The sequence below is a fragment of the Rhinoderma darwinii genome, chromosome 10, assembly GCF_050947455.1.
Source record: "Rhinoderma darwinii isolate aRhiDar2 chromosome 10, aRhiDar2.hap1, whole genome shotgun sequence".
Classification (NCBI taxonomy): domain Eukaryota; kingdom Metazoa; phylum Chordata; class Amphibia; order Anura; family Rhinodermatidae; genus Rhinoderma; species Rhinoderma darwinii.
The window spans coordinates 47,228,338-47,246,627 of NC_134696.1; the positions used below are offsets into that span (position 1 = coordinate 47,228,338).

The 18,290-nt window shown below is 42.4% G+C and overlaps 1 long non-coding RNA gene across 1 annotated transcript in view; it reads left to right on the top strand.

Annotated features, from left to right (window-relative positions):
* The window catches only part of LOC142661779 (uncharacterized), a 30,206-nt gene extending 14,383 nt beyond the window's left edge, over positions 1-15,823 (top strand). Inside the window, exons 2-3 of the long non-coding RNA XR_012850809.1 lie at positions 2,146-2,220; positions 15,666-15,823. This is a non-coding gene — a long non-coding RNA (uncharacterized LOC142661779). The remainder of the gene's footprint in view (positions 1-2,145; positions 2,221-15,665) is intronic.
* Positions 15,824-18,290: the final 2,467 nt, after the last annotated feature.

Here is an 18,290-nt window from a genome sequence, read left to right on the forward strand (position 1 = left end):
AGATTATTAATCTTGCAAAAAAATTAAAACACCAAAGTCACGGTTTTTGGTCACCTTAGCTCTCAAAACAAAATGTAATAAGTGATCAAAAAGTTGTATGTACCAAAATATGGTACCGATAAAAACTACAGCTCGTCCTGCAAAAAATAAGTCCTCAAATCTCTCAATCAACAACAATATAAAAAAGTTAATACTCTCAGGGCGGATTTACACGAGCGTGTGCGTTTTGCGCACGCAAAAACCGCAGCGTTTTGCGTGCGCAAAAGGCACTTAACAGCTCCGTGTCATGTTCATATGGTGCGCAGCTGCGTGCTTTTCACGCAGCCGCCATCATTATGACACTCCGTTTGGATGTTTGTAAACAGAAAAGCACGTGGTGCTTTTCTGTTTTCATTCATTTTCTAACTGCTGTTGCGCGAATAACGCGCGTCCCACGGAAGTGCTTCCGTGTGGTGCGCGTGATTTTCACGCACCCATTGCCTTCAATGGGTGCGTGATGCGTGGAAAACGCCGAAATATAGAACCTGTCGTGAGTTTTACGCAGCGGACTCACGCTGCGCAAGAATCACGGACAGTCTGCACTGCCCCATAGACTTGCATAGGTCCGTGCGACCCGCGTGAAATTCACGCGGGTTGCACGGACGCAAATCACGTTCGTGTAAATCCGCCCTCAGAATGCGGTAAAACAAAACTATTTTTTTTAACAGTTTTCTCTTTGGAAAAGTAGTAAAATATATATATATATATATATATATATATATAAAAAAAATTGTTATCACTATAATTGTATTGAGCTACAGAATAAAGTTAAGTTGTTGTTTTTACCGCTCAAGTATTTTTTTTCAGTTTCCCAGTACATTATATGGAACTTTAACTAGTGCCAATAGAAACTCCAACTCCTCCCACAAAAAATAAGCTCTCACTCCACTCCATTGACGAAATAATAAAAAAGTTATGTGTCTTGGAAGGCGGTTAAAGACCCCATTTAGGAAACTAGACCCCCTTATGGCATATGTCTGGTATAATACACTGCACTACTTATGCAGAGTATTATACATGTCAGTTTTACAGGCCTCTGGCAGGGCCTAATAGGCTTCCATACCTGGCAGATCAGGAGGCCTTTGTTAGGCTTCCTGGTTGCCATAGCATCGCAGGGCAACCGGGCTGTAGCAGCACAGCAGGGTGTCAGCTGTAGTATACAGACTTGATCAGAACTAAGCTTAGAAAATCTCTCAGGAACACACAGGAGCCGACGTCAGCCGAGCCGTCAGTGCAGCTCACTGACAGATTCAGCTTAGAGCGGCATTCTGCAGCTTCTGTGTACTGCGATACATATAAACTGCAGAAGTGTAACAGTGTCCATAGTCTTTAAGGACCTAGAGTGTACAGAGCACCATCTAAACTTGAATTTGAGGAAATAGAGTTAAAGAATAAATAGCTTTGGTATGAAAATGTGCCCGAAATGTCACTTTATAAACTACTTACTTAAATCTTTAAGTTCTCATTAGACAGACTATTTTAATAAAGAACATTTATGAGATGCTCATAGCAACGTGCCTCAACGAGTGCTATAGCACATGCTAATTATGACGCACCCTGGCCTAGTTTATCGAGAGGCACTATGTGGTCACGGCTGCGACTCGTTTCGGCCTCATTCACATGTTATCTATTCCTGTTTTGACTTCAATGGGTCAAAAAATGCAGTAGTTAAAACTTTGATCATAGAAGCAATTTTGGAACAAGAAACATGACTGCAATTGAACAGCAGTGACTGTGAACATAATGGTTTCTTAAAAGGTTTCCCGCCATCAATATTTATCAGTAGGGAAACACCACAGCCCCTTCACTGCAGTAACTGGCAGTATCCTTAGTTCAGCTTTAGTCACTGGAATAGAGGTGCGTTGCAGTACTAGATAGCGCTGCGTTCACTGGCAGAACTAACATTGTAGCAGCCGTAGATGCTCTGCAGGAAGGTATATTCCTCTAAAGCTGTATGTGAGATAGGCCCGAGTCATCCGCAGGAAGCAAAGGTACAGAGAGCTGTTTCCATAACTCCCATTTACTTCTATGGGTGTTACACAAACAGCGTAGCACAGCGAGCCCGGACGTTTTCCTAATCCTGACCATCTCTCCATTTGTTTACAGATTGGATGTGGTATCCTCCAGTCTGAAGACATCTACAAGAACAGGATTTGAGAAATTTGCCGCTTGAAGAACTTGGTAAAAATCCTTAACAACTTTTCTGCTAGAGGTAGACTCTGATGCAGCAATGCTGTAGTCACTGGTTGGGTTAAGAGAGTTGATTTAAAGGTTTTTTTGCCATTATAGTAAGTGATGGCATACTGCTAGAGCACTCACTAATCGGTGGGGATCCAACAGCCATGACCCCCATGGATCCTTAGAATGAAGGGGCCGCAGTGCTAGCTAAGAACTTTTTCCTAGCGTTTCTCTGCACAAAAACTCTCCTGGCCACCTGATGTGCAGGGAACTCCCAAAATATCCCCATTTGCTTCAATGAGTCTTGTTGCAAATTTTTACATAGTGCGTGGCTTTGTGCACTTCTGTGCAGGAGAAAACACAGCAGGGGCCACAGATATTGAATCTCCACTAACCCAAATTTTATGTTGGCACAAAGCAATCCTAGAGGTAGAACTCTCTAGTTATGCAGTGATTTATCTCTTGCCTCACTGTCTAAGTGAATAAAGAGATTTTGGATCGATAGATGGATAAATAAATAAATAAATAAATAAATAAATAAATAAATATTAGATACATATTAGATATACAGAAAGATCGAGAGAAAAATAGATAGATGATAGACAGATGATAGATAAGTAGATGCAGACTAATAGGCAGATTTAATGCATCCAATAAGATATTCAATTAAAGTTAAAAATTATATGACCCCTCTGAAATATAAATATCTTCTGGGTCATCTTCACCCCCATTAGCTTGATTCCAAAACATCTGCTTTAAGACCCCTGACCACTTTTCTTGAATTTCTCTATATCATTTTAAAATTTGGCTTTGAGTTTTTGACTTTCTTGGTCACATGTTGGACCAGCGGGGCTTCTACAGAACAAAAATTGTTGAACTTCAGGATTTGTACTGTAGATATATGTCATTTTTTGTGAATTTTTTTTACATTTCACTTGAGTTTACTTCTAACTTTCCTTGTAGGTATTTATGTCATAAACTGATCTTCTAAAAACGTTTTCACTCTTGGCTATTTGCAAATTTTCTTGTATAGCTTTGCCCTGTAATTTACATGCTGACATGCTGCTACTTTTTGCTACATATTGTAGGGGAACTATTCTACCCCTGCCATTAGGCCACAGCCTGGCAGCCATTAAATGACCTTACAGGAGACTAAGCCATGAATTAGACCTCTTTCGTGGGAAACAGCTGCACACTGTCCAGTTTGGTGCCCAAAGGCTGCAGCACAAAGAATCCCACTCTGCATGTTTATCTTGTTGTGCGCTATGTTCCATGAGCAACTCTGTGAGCAAAGCATCTAACCCCTTTAGCATATTTTATTTTAACCCCTTAAGGACGCAGGTCATTTTGGCCTTCAGGACACAGCTCATTTTTTCCATTTTTGACTCACTGCATTCCGAGAGGGAAACATTTTTTATTGTTTTGCTGACGTTGCTGTGTGAGATCCTGATTTTTGCATTTTGCATATCGGGGTATATATTTTTATATAGAATTTTTTGGTTCCTTTAGATAAAGGAGATTTACTCATAAATTCAAGTTTCTCCTAATAATGCATTAAAAAAACCTATGTACACTACCGTTCAAAAGTTTGGTGTCACCCAGACTTTTTTGTGTTTTCCATGAAAACTCACACTTATATTTATCAAATGAGTTGCAAAATGACTAGAAAATATAGTCAAGACATTGAAAAGGTTAGAAATAATGATTTTTAATTGATTTTTATTTGAAATAATAATTTTCTCCTTCAAACTTTGCTTTCGTCAAAGAATGCTCCATTTGCAGCAATGACAGCATTGCAGACCTTTGCCATTCTAGCTGTTAATTTGCTGAGGTAATCGGGAGAAATTTCACCCCATGCTTCCAGAAGGCCCTCCCACAAGTTGGATTGGCTTGATGGGCACTTCTTGCATACCATACGGTCAAGCTGCTCCCACAACAGCTCTATGGGGTTGAGATCTGGTCACTGCGCTGGCCACTCCATTACAGATAGAATACCAGCTGCCGGCTTCTTCCCTAAATAGTTCTTGCATAATTTGAAGGTGTGCTTTGGGTCATTGTCCTGTTGTAGGATGAAATTGGCTCCAATCAAGCGCTGTCCACAGAGTATGGCATGGCGTTGCACAATGGAGTGATAGCCTTTCTTATTCAAAATCCCTTTTACCTTGTACAAATCTCCCACTTTACCAGCACCAAAGCAACTCCAGACCATCACATTACCTCCATCATGCTTGACAGATGGCGTCAGGCACTCTTGCAGCATCTTTTCAGTTGTTCTGCGTCTCACAAATGTTCTTCTGTGTGATCCAAACACCTCAAACTTCGATTCCTCTGTCCATAACACTTTTTTCCAATCTTCCTCTGTCCAATGTCTGTGTGCTTTTGCCCATATTAATCTTTTCCTTTTATTAGCCAGTCTCAGATATGGCTTTTTCTTTGCCACTCTGCCCTGAAGGCCAGCATCCCGGAGTCGCCTCTTCACTGTAGATGTTGACACTGGCTTTTTGCGGGTACTATTTAATAATGCTGCCAGTTGAGGACCTGTGAGGCGTCTATTTCTCAAACTAGAGAGTCTAATGTACTTGTCTTGTTGCTCAGTTCTGCAGCGGGGCCTCCCACTTCTCTTTCTACTCTGGTTAGAGCCTGTTTGTGCTGTCCCCTGAATGGAGTAGTACACACCGTTGTAGGAAATCTTCAGTTTCTTGGCAATTTCTCGCATGGAATAGCCTTCATTTCTAAGAAGAAGAATAGACTGTCAAGTTTCACATGAAAGCTCTCTTTTTCTAGCCATTTTGAGAGTTTAATCGAACCCACAAATGTAATGCTCCAGATTCTCAACAAGCTCAAAGGAAGGTCAGTTTTATAGCTCCTCTAAACAGCAAAACTGTTTACAGCGGTGCTAACATAATTGCACAAGGGTTTTCAAGTGTTTTCTAATCATCCATTAGCCTTCTAACACAGTTAGCAAACACAATGTACCATTAGAACACTGGAGTGATGGTTGCTGGAAATGGGCCTCTATACACCTATGTAGATATTGCATTCAAAACCAGACATTTGAATAGTCATTTAGCACATTAACAATGTATAGAGTGTATTTCTGATTAATTTTATGTTATCTTCATTGAAAAAAACTGTGCTTTTCTTTAAAAAATAAGGACATTTCTAAGTGACCCAAAACTTTTGAACGGTAGTGTATATGGTATGCCCTAACAGGGATTAGCTCAGGACAATTTTGGGGCTCCTGTTGGGTCCAGGCCTGTCCCTTAAAACTGCCAGTCTCGGCAATTGCTATTGTCGGGGCTGACAATCAGGGGCAAAAGGGAGTCCCCCTTTTTCAACATGTGATGCCGCGATGGCTATTGATCGCGGCATCACTAGGGTTAAACGGCCAGTAACAGAGTTTTCTTATGGTGGTGTTTTTACCCCATTGACTATAATTGTATGACAAAACCACAATCATAGTCTTTACATGTGGTTCCACTATTGTTCTTTTCCTATAGAAATAATTCTAGGAAATTCTTAAAAATGATAACTTACAATGATTCTAATGCTAGTTCAAGATGAATACTGTAGCTTTGCATTAGGATACACACGAGGGTGTGTCGCAGTAACATTTTGATATTACAGACAATAGAAATGTATTGGGTTGGACATTGTATGATACGCTGTATGACCACACTGCAGGTCGAGGACATGTTTGCTGAATACCTATACGAGTATAGACCATTGGCATGCGCCAAACAATAATGCGTCCACACAAATCATAAAGCAAATATCAATACCTATACCAGACTGTGAAGACTACTAGTATATCCAGAAAATGAAACACACATAGCACAAGTCATGTACCATGACAATATAAAACAAACTTTATTGAAATATACATAACACATTGGCCATCAAAATATAAAAACAATATAGCACACAGTTAAAAAGGAGAGTATGGAGGAGCTGCGTGAATAATCCAATATATATGCTACCATACTATAAACATCCTGTGATGTGGTAACAAATGCAGATATCTATAGAAAAGATAATCATATAGATCAAGTATTTGGAAAACAGAAGCACATAAATATATTTAGCACCTAACAGAAGAGCACACAATTGTGCATACATATAAGAGTATACAACTAAAGCTCCAAGTTGCACCCAAAACAAAGACCATGCTTTATAAATAAAGGATATTGCACAAACCCATGGACTGCATGATGGGAAGCACGCAGGAACACTCCACACTGACCGCCCCCGAGGACATGTTTGCTACTGAAGCTACTAAAGCTGCCTTTTCCTACAGATAAAAACTTTTTTAGGAACAGCACCACTCTTGTCCTTGGGGTGTGTTTGGTAATAGAGCCCAACCCCATTCAAGTGAAATGGACTGAGCAGCAATAACAGACACATCTCAAGAGTAGAGATAGTTCTGGAAAAGAGCGGACGCTTCTGAACCAACCCTTTAAAGAGGCTCTGTCACCAGATTTTGCAACCCCTATCTGCTATTGCAGCAGATAGGCGCTGCAATGTAGATTACAGTAACGTTTTTATTTTAAAAAAACGAGCATTTTTGGCCAAGTTATGACCATTTTTGTAGTTATGCAAATGAGGCTTGCAAAAGTCCAAGTGGGTGTGTTTAAAAGTAAAAGTCCAAGTGGGTGTGTATTATGTGCGTACATCGGGGCGTTTTTAATACTTTCACTAGCTGGGCGCTGTGAAGAGAAGTAACATCCTCTTCTCTTCAGAACGCCCAGCTTCTGACAGTGCAGATCTGTGACGTCACTCACAGGTCCTGCATCGTGACGGCCACATCGGCACCAGAGGCTACAGTTGATTCTGCAGCAGCATCAGCGTTTGCAGGTAAGTCGATCTTACCTGCAAACGCTGATGCTGCTGCAGAATCAACTGTAGCCTCTGCTGCCGATGTGGCCGTCACGATGCAGGACCTGTGAGTGACGTCACAGATCTGCACTGTCAGAAGCTGGGCGTTCTGAAGAGAAGAGGATGTTACTTCTCTTCACAGCGCCCAGCTAGTGAAAGTATTAAAAACGCCCCGATGTACGCACATAATACACACCCACTTGGACTTTTACTTTTAAACACACCCACTTGGACTTTTGCAAGCCTTATTTGCATAATTACAAAAATGGTCATAACTTGGCCAAAAATGCTCGTTTTTTAAAAATAAAAACGTTACTGTAATCTATATTGCAGCGCCTATCTGCTGCAATAGCAGATAGGGGTTGCAAAATCTGGTGACAGAGCCTCTTTAAATACTGCACAATCACAATGCATACAATTACGTCTAGGGTAAAAATGAAGAAAAAGAAACTCCATTCTGGTCATGTGCTGTCTCTCCCGAAGTGATACAAGAAGGTAAAAGCAACAGGAGACTGTTGCTTTTATCTGCTTGTATCACTCCTTGAGAGACAGCGCCGGACAAGAAAGGAGTTGCTTTTCTTCATTGTTATCCCTGATGTTATTGTCCTACTTCGGATCCCAAAAATCTTTTTCAAATCTGTTGTAGCGTCCTTCCCTGATTGACACCAGCGAGACCGTGCACTCCATTATTTTCCATATGTCATGGATTTGCACAACCTGAGATGGTTGGTAACCATTTGTGAAGTGCTTTATAACCTCAAACTGTTTTCCCAGATGTTGCTACCCTAGGTAGTGCCTGCTCTTTTTGTTTTATATTTTTGCATTGCATACAACTAAGGATTCGTTCACATCTGCGTTGGGACTCCCTTTATGGGTTGCGTCTGAGCTTTCCGTCAGGGGAACCCATGAACGGAACCCTGACTCAAACAAACGGAAACCATAGGTTTCCGTTTGCATCACCTTTGATTTCAAGTGTGACGGATCTGGTGCAAATGGTTTCCGTTTGTCCCCATTGTTTAAGGATTCTGTCATTTTGACAGAATGAATAGCGCGGTCGATGTCTGCCAAAGTGAAGGAACCCTTGCGTAACTGAGACAAACGGAAATTGTTTGCACTGGATCCGTCACCATTGAAATCAATGGTGATGCAAACGGAAACCTATGGTTTCCGTTTCTTTCAGTCAGGGTTCCGTTCATGGGTTCTCCTGACTGAAAGCTCAGACGTAACCCCTGAACGGAGCCCTAACGCAGATGTGAAAGAAGACTAAAGTGTTCTTTTGCAGTGAGCGTTGTGAGTATTGGCTTTTCAAAATAAAGTTTTGATTGGTGGGAGTTTGAGACCTGAGACCTCCACTGATCGCTAAAACAAAGCTGAAGAAGCACTCAGGTGAGCGCTGTGCTGCTGCTTTTCTACTCGGTTTTCCTCGCAAAGCTGAGCGAGCAGTGTACGTACTCATAGATTTTCTAATGAGTCCGTACACAGCTCACTCGGGTTTTTGAGGAAAGTTGAGCAGAGCCGAGCAGAAACGAAGCGGCGCATTGATCACCTCTTAGTTTTAGAGATTGGTGGGGATCTCAGTGCTCGGACCCTCACCGATCAAAACTTCTTTAAAGAAACCAGGTTTTAAACTCTCATTCAGTCACAAATTCAATCAGAAACAGAGAGACAGCTTCAGCATCAGTTTCTGAGATGCTAATTCAAAGGAGACAACCAACATAGCTGAACTTCCTGTTGTCACTTTTATCATAATGGCTGACACAGCTGAATGCAAAAAATGACATTATCTCTTCCACCTCATATCTCATGCCACCATTGTTTCTGCAGACTTGTTGGTGATCGGACTTACCTATGTTAAAGTATGGTAGCGTGGAAAAAAAGAAATGACCATTTGTTCACTCACCCTGTGCAAAGTTTTGGCTCCAACTAAGAAGAGCCGAGTCAGAGCTTTGGATGGTTGCTGCCCATTGTCCATGGTTGCTCTCTTTTAGACTCGCTCATTATGAGCCCCCAGCGGGGGGCTGTTTGTCCTTCCTGTTTCATACCTTCTGTCACGTTGGGTATGTGGACCCACTGGGCCGTACCGCCTTGGCGGTATGGCAGCTGACCAACAGGGCGCAGGTCAAAGCCTATAGTTCGTATAGGGTACCTGTGGCAGCTCGGACAGTAGCATGGCAGGCTTGGTTGGGACTAGGCAGCGGATAGACGTCAGGCGTGGAGTAGCAGGACAGGCGTAGAATACAGCACAGCATGACTACAGCACAGCTCGGCACTTGACCAGGATAGCACGGGATACAGAATACAGGAAACACTGGGAATTGGAAAACACTAGTAGACCATTTGCATAGACAAACTAGGAAACTACAAACAATGCTCAGGCATCGAAGCAAGGGGCTGGGCCCCTCTTATAGTCCAGGGCACTCATCGGCTGATTAACCATTAAAGTCCGGTGCGCGCGCTGCCCCTTTAAGAGCGGGCACGAGCGGGCCCTACGGGACCCGGCCGAGGTGAGTGGATGTGAGCGCTGGCGTCTCCTGAGGAGGAGACTGGGGCCAGCGCTCGCAGATCCATGGCTGCGGCCGTCAGGGGGAGAGTGAACCTGACGGCCCGCGGCCACGGACATGACACCTTCTGTATCTATTGTAAGATACTGAGGATAACATGGAAGCCAAGCACAGCTCATAAATACATTATATATTAAAGTAATTCATTGAAGTTCCCCATTAAATAGACATTCAACTAAAATGTGAAATTCTGACACACTAAGGTTTGAGAATTACTCCAGGAAATTTACATTTTGTGGTAAAAGGCACCCAGTGTTTATTTAATATCTAATCCAGGAATGCGACAAATCTTTCTACCTTGAACTGATTTTTTTAAGCCTGATAATACTTATGTTCTTTTACCTGACCTTTATACTTCCTCATGTAGATATACTCCACTAGTCTTTACTTTACGGTGAGTGAAGTGAAAAGAAATTTAGGAGACATTCATTACATACACAGTAATGAACTTGGTTCAAATAGTTTAGCAGTTCTTAAAGTGGTATTCCCCTCATAATTTTATGGCATATAAGGCATAACGTTATGATCCGTGGTGGTCTGACCTGTGGCTCATTCTCTGTACAGCTGTGCTTCCGGTCACCAACTGTACAAGGAATTGCAACACAACCCCATTCAAGCTCTACTAGCGCTGCTGCACCTTTATTCTAAGGATTGGTGGTGGTCCCAGCAGTCCGACTCCGCCGATCAGTAAGTGACGGCATATCCTAGCAATATCCCATAATTTACTATAATGGGAATACTCCTTTAGGGTGTAGCTAAACGTTTAGCAAACTTCTGACATGTCATAGTGACATGTCAGAAGTTTGGATTGGTGGGGGTCCGAGCATTAAGACCCCTACCAATCGCTAGAACGAAGCAGCTGAAGCACTCGTGTGAGCTCCTCAGACTCTTAATTTCTGTTCGGCTTTTTCCGGAAATAAATGTATCGCCGTACGGGCTCATAGACTTTCTATTGAGTCCGTACTCCGATTCATTCATTTCCGGAAAAAGCCGAACAGACACGAAGTGGCTGAGCACTCACACGAGCGCTTCAGCTGCTTCGTTCTAGCGATTAGTGGGGGTCTCGCTGCTGGGACCCCCACCAATCAAAACTTCTGACATGTCACTATGACATGTCAGAAGTTTGCTAAACGTTTAGCTACACTTTAACCCCTTAATGACCGCCGATACGTCTTTTTACGGCGGTCATTAGTGGGCTTTAGGGTATGTGCACACACACTAAATACGTCCGTAATTGACGGACGTATTTCGGCCGCAAGTCCCGGACCGAACACAGTGCAGGGAGCCGGGCTCCTAGCATCATAGTTATGTACGATGCTAGGAGTCCCTTCCTCGCTGCAGGACAACTGTCCCGTACTGTAATCATGTTTTCAGTACGGGACAGTAGATCCACGGAGAGGCAGGGACTCCTAGCGTCGTACATAACTATGATGCTAGGAGCCCGGCTCCCTGCACATTGTTCGGTCCGGGACTTGCGGCCGAAATACGTCCGTCAATTACGGACGTAATTAGTGTATGTGCACATACCCTTATTCTAGAGCGCCGACAAACTACGTCGCTGCTGTAGAATAAAGTAAACAGAGCAGGGAGCCGTGAAATCTCCCTGCTCTCAGCTGCCAGAAGCAGCTGAGGGCTGGGGGCGTCCCTGCTCTGCCGGGTGAGATCGATATTAGTATCGATCTCACCTGTTTAACCCTTCAGATGCTATTGTGCACCGCATCTGAATGGTTTTGGAGAGAGGGAGGGAGCTCCCTCTCATCTCACTGACACCCGGCGATAAAATCGCCGAGTGTCTGTGTCTTCTATGGCAGCCGGGGGTCTAATAAAAACCCCCAGGTCTGCCTGCAGCGAATGCCTGCTAGATCATGCCGCAGGCATGACCTAGCAGATGCCTGTCCGTTTTAAACGGACAGGCAGTAATACACTGCAATACAAAAGTATTGCAGTGTATTATAATAGCGATCGGAGGATAGTGAAGTCCCCTAGTGGGACTAGTAAAAAAGAAAAAAAAGTTTAATAAAGTTAATAAAAAAAAAAAGTGAAAAAAAAAAATGAAAAACCCAGCTTTTCCCCTTACAAACTGCTTTACTATTAAAAAAAACTACAATAAAGCAAAAAAGTTACACATATTTGGTATCGCCGCGTCCGTAACGACCCCGACTATAAAGCTGTTACATTATTTAACCCGCACTGTGAACGCCGTAAAAAATAAAATAAAAAACAATGGAAAAATTGCTGTTTTCTGTTAATCCTGACTTAAAAAAAATGTGATAGAAAGTGATCAAAAAGTCGCATCTACTCTCAAATGGTACCAATAAAAACTGCAAGTCGTCCCGCAAAAAACAAGACCTTATAGAGCTATGCCGACGCAAAAATAAAAAAGTTACAGCTCTTCGAATGTGACAATGGAAAAATCTAAAAAATGGCTTGGACATTAGGGCCCAGAATGCCAGCAGGGGGAAGGGGTTAAGGAGGCTTTCCCAACACGTTGATGACATATCTATAGAATGTTACAAATGAATCATTAGTGTGGGTCCATCCTCTGCAACGTCCACTTATAGATAAAAACAATGGGGTTGCACCTCACTAGGCTCCTGATGGCTACTCTCTGCTTCACTCTGTAGTTATTAGGTCGGCCTAATATAATCAATTGGCGACATGTTGTCTCTCAGGTGAAACCAAGCTCAGCTGATGGAAGTAAATGTGCTTGTTGTTTGAAGAGCACCACAGCCCTTATGTTTTTAGGAATTGCTGGGATTCACAGCAGTTGAACCTAAAATTACCAGACATTTATGGCATATACAGTCACATTGTCATAACTGTATATGATGGTAAGACCCCTTTAACACCATCAATATGGCGCCATATAGGAAGCAATAATTTAAATAGAAGAAAATGTATGGATATACAGGAGAGCGCTACAGGTAATCAACATCTGTTGATATGATGACATCACGGACAGCTGCTCTCTCCATGAGCTCTGCTTTCGCGGTTTTTTTGGGCTGTTCTGAATTTTTGTAATCATGTTTGGCTTTGTATTTAAGATGTCTCTTTGTACTATTTGTTCTTCCTTGGCCTGACGAAGACACATGTCCTGTGTTGAAACGCGTTGCCTATATCAAATAAATCAAGGAATCTACCTTTGATAATTATTTACTTACCATTAGCGCTCTCCTGTATATCCATACATTTTCTTCTATTTCAATTATCGAATTGCGGTACTACGTTTCACGTTACCGGCATCTGGATTGGGGAGCTGCAGCTGTTTTTAAATCTTTACATGTTTACATCATTCGTGTTGTACCTGAATTGTACAACCCGTAAAGGTGAGCTCAATCACTTTTCCTTACAATTGTTCTACCCTATCCACCAGGTTTATCTTGCACCATGTGGCGCTGTGTACTCTTTTTTTTTTTTTTTTAAAGAAATAGCTCTAAGGGAATTTTTAAAATGTTGCAAAGTTTAAAAAAGACATACAGCATAAGGCGTTATGCACACAAACGTGCATTTGCAATTTATCCATATTTTTACGCATAAGCTGCGGACCCATTCATTTCTATGGCCCCCATGCACATGACCGTGGTATTTACGGATCTGTGCTGCGGCGGCAAATCCGGAGCGCAAAAACTCAGGACAAGTCATTTTACAGTCCGGATTTGTGGGTTCCTACTACTGGTGAAATATTTGGTTTTTGTTGTGTATCTGTGAATACTGATGACACAGGGATGCACTACAAAGATTTTTTGCGGTCCAAGACTGCACAAAAATCTGATCAGTATGTGTATGGGAATTAATAAAGAGAAGATATCCATTTGCTACGGGACAATATAGTTGGGTGACTTGCCTGTCCCATTTTCTGTTTTGATCAGTGGACTAATAAAGCCTCTGCCTTCCACGACTGATCTCAGGTTCATGTGGAAGTTTGGTTGGGACTTGTTTTCTTGACATTATCAGTATGTATGTTTCTTACATATAGATCCCAACATGTCCATATGGAATTGAGTGTCTGCTTCTGACACCTTATACCTCCCTTGTCTCCAACCAAACGCGGGCTGCACCACTGAGTCTCAGTGAGGTTTTTTCAGGGTAAGAAAGAAGTATGACAGCGTCAAAAATGCCCTTGAGGTCCCTTCATTTACTGTACTCTGGAAGAAGGGATTTTCTTTTAGCACGATAACCCGAGGTAAGAAAAGGGTCAAAGGACATATGAGTGTTCGAGGTCCACAGCAATCACCATTTCAGTGGCTGAGAAACATTCAATTTGGCCTCATACAGCATCAAAAGTAAAGGATTCACTGTCTTTGGATGTAGCCAACCCAGGAGTTTTTTCTACATCTGGATGATCAAGGGTCAGTGACCATAAAGGTCATTGGATTCCCATGCGGCGTTCACTTACAACCTTGGTGATTCCCATTGTCCTCTGCTAATAGTGCTAACAGAGGAACTGATTTCTGCTACCTACATAGTTCACAAGGAAGTATAGAATACATTAAAATGTCCTGACAGCTTGCAGAGATCTATTTTCTCACACTTCAGTGGTATAAGTTCCAAATTTGCTCAGTGTAAAAATTGAAAAGTGTTCATGCGCAATTTACACTGATTCTGCACCTTAAATGGGAAGCTTCATCGTAGAGTAGCTTTAAAGAATATATTAGGAAAACTTCACCTGCAAGTCCCTAATATAATCCACTTTATCTATTGGAAAGATCTGATAATAAAGAGTAGGGGGCCAGCAGAGGGCAGTGTGAACTCAACTTGTCACCAAGGGGTTTGACGTTGGGCTAATCTGGGGAGCGGAGTCTAAGGCGACCACTGGTTTTCACTCTTAAACTCCCGTACAGAGATCTGGACATTGCTGCAGGGGAACTCCAGGTTGCTACGCTCAGGACAGTCTACCTTGGTGACAGCCAACGTAACAGGAGTATAGACAGATTAGCCTGGTATAGCACAAGGTTAGGGCAGATGGCAAGGCTCGAAGCAGGTCACATAGCTGATGGTCAGGGCATGCGGCAGAAGCTTGTCATGGGTCACTAAGCAAAAGGTCAGTGCAGATGGCAGGGCATCCAGGGGAAGATGGTGCTCTCTGCCAATGGATGGCGTCTGTGTTGCTAGGCAGCAGCTTACTGAGCCATGCACTTAGCAGACAGGGAGGTTGTCATGACGCCGTGGGTAGGCTTGCGGTAGCCGTCAGTGTCTGGGAGGAGGAACGGTGGGGCTGGACATCAAGAAATAGATTTTTTGCATACTGCCCAAGTGACCCTTTGTGTGCTCTGTCAAAGTAGCAAGGTTTGTGTCAGTAGCCTGCTAGAGGAATACAGTGGGCTACAGTCAAGACCCTAGAGTAGGGGAGCTTCACAGTTACCCTCCACCCTCATTACTGTGTGACCTCACCTAGAGTTGAGAAGAAGTGAGATTCGTTGTTGTGTTCAGTTCTGCAGTTCAGACAGCATTGTACTGTTTGATATAATTCTGTGATTTATGTGTGGTCCTAAAAAGAAGGTTGTCTACAAATCAATGTAAACTGTGAATTACTCTCAGACACCAATTACTGGGTGTGTGTTTAGTTTGTTGGTGTCAATTACGAACAACCGCTCAATACGGGAATACTGTGACAGGTAGTGGTTGACCACCACTAGCAGGGGCGTACATTGCGAGTGTTGCTGGATTTGTGGGTGCAACCAAGAGCAGAGAGCAGCTCCATTGCTCTTGGAGAAGTTACCCACGGAGGCACAGTTGGAACACGGTCGGAGACGAATAAATGCCACAAGTGATACTGGTGGAACTCCTGCTTTCGGTAAAAGGTCTCCAGCCTCGAATTGACCACTCAATTTATTACTGCTTTTCTTTGCAAGAATCCATTCTATGAAATAAACCTATAGTCTCTTTTTTGAGGCGCTACACACAACCAATTTAAAAGGTATTTTCGGGGTAAAAAAAAAAATTGGCCATGATTATAAAATATAGAAATATATAGTGTTGGTCCCCTTATGTTCCCACGCCTTGGCTTTCCAGGTTCCTTGCCATTCCTTTTGATCTGCCCTTGTGCGATAAAGCTATTGATGACATGCCAACACGATGGGCCGTGATTATCCACTACAGTGAAATGTTGTGTCATCAGGATGGTCAAGATATCATTACACACAGAAGCTCAGCGATGACTAGTGTGGCAACTAGAGGGCGTCGCTACTGTAAGTATATTTAAAACTTTATTGCTTTATGGCCATAGTTAGTTTGTTTACAACCTCGGAAAGCCCTTTCAGGCAGACTGTATACTTTCCACACACTTACATAGTTACGTAGTTAGTACGGTATAAAAAGACATAGGCATGAGTCAATCTGCCCTCAAAGGGAAACATTTCCTTCTGATTCCCAAGTGGCGATCAGATTGGATAAGACAAGAATTCTATACTATTACACTGTTTTTATGTGTTTACAGCATTTTGTTAGCAGCACTCACAAAATTAAACTCAAAACACGATGCTAATAAAAAATTTATTTATTCCATTTCAATACATTGACAAGTTAAATATAAAACAGAAATAGATGTGCAGAAAGTTTAGCAGGTTGTATTGAAAGATATTCATTCATATTTTTGGTATTAATGTTACTAACATTATCGAGGGAATGACGTGGAAAGCGCATTGTGGGGAAAGAAGTATTCCTGCCCCTCCACCATGCCTGTTCTCAGGTCTGGGGCATGACCACCATAGGATAGAGTGGCAGGGGAAGCAGTGGCAGACTGGTTAAGCCATGGAGGTTGAGAGAGTGAGGGTATGTTCACACGGCTTATTTTCAGATGTTTTTTGTGCCATAAACGGATGAAAAACAGCCGAAAAATCGGTAGCAGAGCGTCTCCAAACATCTGCCCATTGATTTCAATGGGAAAAACGGCGTTCTGTTCCGACGGGGCATTTTTTGACTCGCCCGCGAAAAAGAAGTGCATGTCTTTTCATGAGTAATTTTTGGAGCCGTAAAAAACTCAGCAAAAAATGCTAGTTAATTAAAAAATGGCTGAAAATCAGAGGCTATTTTCCCTTGAAAACAGCTCCGTATTTTCAGACGTTTTTTGTGGGTTTTAAGCGTGTGAACATACCCTTGGAAAGGAATGTCATGCATAAAGGTAAGAGTCAGGAGGTTGGAGCGAGTTAGAAAGGAATAAGGCCTCATGCCCACTTCAGTTGATATCTTCAGTGTGTTATCCGTTTTTTTAACGGATAGCACACTGACACATTCATTTCTATGGGGCCATGCACACTTCCGTTGTTTTAACGAAACCGTGTGGCCGTTCCGACAAAAATAGGACAGGTCCTACGCCGGTCCGTTTTTGACGGAACAGTCTCGGCCATTTCATTCATTTGTTCCGTTGAAATAACGGACTGCACACGGAAGCCATCTGTGTGCAGTCGGTGTTTCACGGATCCGTCATTAGCGGCCGTACGACGGCCAACAGAAGTGTGCATGAGGCCTAAGTCATGAATAAAAGGTGCGTTTGCTGCAGACGGATTGAGAGTTCCAGAGCGCACAGTAGAAGACATACAATGAATGATAAGATTTGCAAGGTTTCTATGTGTGGCAGGTAAGACGTTGAACTTAGCAGTAGGAAAGGGAGGGTCAGGGTTAGGAGAGATGCCATCTGCAGCTAATAGCAGTGCTTTATGGAAGATAATTTTTTTTGCACACTAGGACAAGATAGTTTAAGGTGATTTTGGAAAGTGAATAGTGCATTTGAGCTGTACATGGGCAAGGGAAGGAGAGAGGGAAGTTATGGGCTGTTGGCAGTACTAGCACGGTTGGATGAACCCAACCAAATTTTGATGTATTGAAGGCAGTAGAAAATTACTGCACTATGTGTCAGCTGCCGCAAAAAAATCCATCTTGCAGGTGTTGATAACACCTCGGGCACCCTCTTGGAAACTTTTTTTTGAGAAATTAACTTATCTATTTGAGAAGGATTGGGTGGAGACATCTATACGGAAGGAAGAAAAAATGGCAATGTGGGAAAGTTTTATTCTTATACTTCCTAAGCAAATATAACTAAAAATTAAGCAGCATTTCTCTTTGACAACCTGGCATCTGGAAAGAGATTTGTTGGTCAAACCTCCTATTTCCTGACCTCCTTAAAAGAGTCAGAAATATGGACACGCAAATATTCACCGGCAACATTTTCTTAAAATAAAGATTATTTTTTTCCCCTTCGTAACGCTCTCCCCTTTTTCTCTTGATATTGTTTTTATTTTGTTTGTTTTTTTACTTCTCCCCTTATTTCCAGCATTGATTTTTCTTTCTTTTTCCTTTCAATTTGTGTAGACTTCCTTATAGGATTGATAACTAAATAATTTCTTATCAAGCCATTTGTCTAGTTTGGTCTGGTCAGCCTCCAAAAGTGAGACTATTGTCTGCTGATAATACTAATATATAAGATATATTGACAATGATTACTATGTCTCTGTTCATAACAGGGACCTGTTCTCCGAGTGTGTTATTAATTTGGAGGCTGAGGAGGTCACATTGGACACGTCAAGTGCCTAATGGGCTCCAATCGGGCCTCCGTTTCAGATGCGACAGGAAATTACCGGAGGCAATAGCGCAGCATGCTGCACTATTGTTTCTGGTAAATCGACGGAGGCCTTGATAGAA